Below are 4,333 nucleotides of genomic sequence, written 5' to 3'. Positions count from 1 at the left end.
GGTGAGACTTTTATGGAAGAAAGCTCAGGAGCACGTGGCTGTGTTCTGCTGAATTCTCAAGTTTTTTATCAGTTTATGTAAACACTTCCCTCTTTGCAATCATACTTTCTCTTCAGATGGAATAACGGAAATCAAGTCTTACCTTGTCATCTCACTGATTTTCTCATATACACCCTTTGCTAGATTGTTTAAAAGTTTCTCCTTATCATAGTAAAACATTTTACTAGGTCATTTACAATAAGTTTACAATAAACACATTACTTAATTTCCTAGATTGTGTCACAGGTGGCTGCTGATATTTGGTCCTGCCACAGATTAGGTTGATTTTTGCCCAGGTTATGCTGACCTGGCATCTGACCCAACCTGTTATCTAATTGAGAATGGCCCAATTAAAGTACAGTCAGTGCCACATACGTTAATGGTGTTTTCTCTTCCCTCAGCACTAGTTTACAGCCACCACTGTAGACAAGAGATGAGGACAGGTAAACTCTTGCTATTCTTATATTCGTATGTGCACCAAAGCACATTCAACATCCTGCTGAAAACCCATATGTATGGAATATATATATTTATTTAAATAAATCAGAAGATCAGTGTGTCCTTTCAGCTCCGGTCACACTGACCAGGAATAATTTTTAAATGAACAAAGATTTCATAAGCAATCTGTAAATATTTTAACTTCCAAGGTAAATGACAGCTAAATGTGAACAATTAAAAGCCACAGAGACTCTTAGCATTAAAGCAGCTAGAAGTTTTGCATTTCCTAAGGAGCCAAATACAAAACTCAGCCAAATACATAAACTGATGTAGGCTTGGAGCCAGCTTCATCACTGATACACAGTGGCAGCCCAAGAACACATTCACACAAGTGTGCTGTTCTAGAAATTTCAGATACATGAAGGCAATTGGAGATGCGCAAAACTCATTTTCCCTTTTTGAGCAGGGTAATAAATTGATAACAACAAAAAGGAAGGAATGCATTCTGGTCAAACACCCCAAAAAGTTACAGAGTCTTCCAAAGTGAGCTAGGTGGCAACTGGATCAGCAAAAAAAAAAAAAAAAAGACAAGGAAAACGCACAAGGGCTTCTGAGTTAGAAGACATTTCTTGAGGGGTAACTTCAGGCAATGCAATAAGCCATGGGCTTTAAGTCACACAGAAAATGTGAATCTGATTCTAATTCAACATCTAACGACATACTGGTTATTCAGTCACTTTGCTTCTGTTCCCATAATACCTATGATTATAAGATTAACCACAGGAGCATGATTTGTGGCAAACATTAATTTAACAACCACAATTGAACATTTATTTTCTATTTCAGCAGTTTCTAGTCTCCCATTAGCAACTGCTCTTCCGGGGCTGTCAGACCCACAAGTCTTGACTTTTTAAAATCTGGGCTGTAAATCCACCAGGGGTTGTGCAACCTGTTTTGGGAATGGTCATCCAGCTCACTGCAGGAGACTACATTTTGGTGGGAGGGAACAGAATGGGACACGCACATTAGCAAGAAATGTCTCCTTTTTCATGATTAGCAATCTATTATTATGTTCAAGGGAACAAGCATGTTTTGTGCCTTAGGTAACAAACTTTTCACTATGATGTTGGCAAGCTCTTCTACACAATTGTAATTACTTTTTTAATCATTGAACATTTCTTTAGAACAAACTTACCTGCTATGCATTCCAGTTAATTCAAAACTTGAATAAAGGAACAGGAGTACTCTGTCAGTGTGAAAATGCCAACACAATGTATACCATGGGATTTTTTTTTTTTTTTAATTACAGTGCAACTTTGCTGGGCATAGTGAACGTTAGAAGTCAGATGTATTCTCTGAAAGCAATAAATAAATCATCAGATAATGCAGTTATTTTGGGATCAGTTTTTGAATCCAACTGTATTAACCTTTCATATCTTGTCATCTACTTCTCTTGCAAATTAGATGGGGGGCATGGAAGAGAAGAAAGTAAATGCAAGATGTCTGGCATGTCTTCACATACAAAAGCTTTGTAGTAACTGGAAATAAAAAGAAAAAAGAAAAAAGAAAAAAGAAAAAAGAAAAAAGAAAAAAGAAAAAAGAAAAAAGAAAAAAGAAAAAAGAAAAAAGAAAAAAGAAAAAAGAAAAAAGAAAAAAGAAAAAAGAAAAAAGAAAAAAGAAAAAAGAAAAAAGAAAAAAGAAAAAAGAAAAAAAAAAAAAGAAAAAAAGAAAAAGAAAAAAGGAAGAAAAAAAGAAGAAAAAAAAAGAAAAAAAAAAGCAAAAAAAAGCAGCATAAGTAGTAGCTAAGCTAATTCAACATAAACAGCATTGCCATTACCTTGTAAATACTTCTATTTCCTTTCAAGATAACCTGTTTAAAATAGATACTATCTTGGGGATTTACTAGTTACCTTGGCATAGTTGAAGTGTACATAGAATAATCCCTGAGAAAAAGCTAAAATACGGTCTGACTTTTTTCATACACGTGGGAATATTTTTGTCCTGCTGCGACCGAAATAGAGCAAGTCCGCAGAAGCTGGTGGAAGCTGTTCTTAAAATTAGGAAGAAAGCCGTTTAGTAGGGAGAAAGTTTTCTTAAAGTTTTCATTTATTAATCTTTTGCAAAAGCTATATTGTATCATCCTCAACCACTGGGGAGGAAAGAGAAAAAAAAAATTAATAGCTGTAACACAATCCTGGAAAGTAAGTTCTCATACCTAATCAGATTGATATTTATGGTAAAAGCACTCATCGAGTAGACTGAAAAAGCAGCAATGCACATTGTACATGGTACGTCAAGATTTTGTGAACTAGAACACCAGAGTTTAAGAAAACCACTCATCTTTTCAATGTCATGCATAGGTAGCCAACAGACTAACAGTATGCTAATCAGTCACTGGTAGTCAGTACTTCTTGTTCCTTAAGTAGGCCACTTGCTCTATTATCTGGAATATGCACGTGTGTGTAGTGACACACCTGCATACATTCCCACAACCATCTCCCCTTTGCTCCTCAGCAGTCTCTCAGTTGGAAAGATCCTGAAGTTGTTTCCAACCTAGTGAAGTATTACAATGTCACCATGCTACCAACCAGTCCACCTGCAGTATTCATAACATTATTAGCAGTAGCTTCAGATTTAAATGCTTCCTGGTCACTGCACATAGAGCAAACCCAAAACTCTAAGCATGCTTTCTTTCTTTACAGGGTCAGGACTGAATCTATACCCTAGGCTGCCAGACCAGGTCTAAGAGATCAGCACAGGGCTCAACTGCATACACGCTTCTAGCACAGTTGGTTCTTCCACGGAGGTGTTCAAATGAATTTCCACTTCTGTAAAATGGGTTACAGAATGTTAAAGCAAAAAAAAAATCAGTACAAAATGTTTATTAAATGCTAATCATTCAATGGGCACAAACAAAAGATTAAATAGGTAATTTATTTTGTTCTTCAAAGGCATTCTTATCTTAAAAATTTACTGTCATGAAGAAAAACTGTTAAGTAAAATAGCCCAACTAAGCCGAACGCGCTTCGTGTGCCAGGGAAGCACCCGGGGCACAGCAGCATCACCTCAGTCCCACAGCAGCCCCTAGAGGCACACTGACACTGTCTCTGCACCGCCCGGGCGACCTCCACGCTCCAGGATAAGAATGCTACATGCAAAGCACTGCTCTCCCACTTAATTGGCAGTTGTTAAACTTTTCACTTTACATCTATAAATATGGGGTTTGAATATGTATAGTTATTCTTCCATAGCTAAAATTCAGGCCAGAGGTGTCTAAACATGTTGTGGAGAAGGTGTAAGCCCAACAGTAACTACACACTGCTAAACCCTTTCAGCAGATGGCATGACTATGATCACCCATTTATTGAGTGGGAAGCAGAGAAATAAATAAATAAATAACGTGATATTATTTATCTTGTCTTTTGAACATGACCACCTATGCAGCAGATCCATTACATCGAATTCTGAAGATAACAGGGCTGAGAAGCAATGCATTTTCAGTGTTTCTTAGTGTTTTCAAGCTTTTTAGACATCATCCCAAAGGTCAATTACACTAGGATCAGAGCTATATACATGCGCTCACAGATGCATGAAAACCCAACAAGAGATGAGATGAATTTGTAACAGGCAAGGAAAAGTGCATGCTTTGAATTTGGTGAAGAAGACTTGAAACATCTTACCTATACTTGGCTATTTTTATTATATTATCAGTAAAGCAGATTTCCCAAAGGCTATGTCAAAAAAGATTCTGTAGTCAATTAAAAAGGAAAAACTAACAAAATACAAAAATCAGTATTAATTTGTTGACATAGTACACAGCCCTACAACCATGACAGCTTAGAAGTTTAGTGCACAC

The sequence above is a fragment of the Tyto alba genome, unplaced genomic scaffold, assembly GCF_018691265.1.
Source record: "Tyto alba isolate M040663 unplaced genomic scaffold, T.alba_DEE_v4.0 Super-Scaffold_1000006, whole genome shotgun sequence".
Taxonomy (NCBI): Eukaryota; Metazoa; Chordata; class Aves; order Strigiformes; family Tytonidae; genus Tyto; species Tyto alba.
This window is presented reverse-complemented; position numbering follows the sequence as displayed.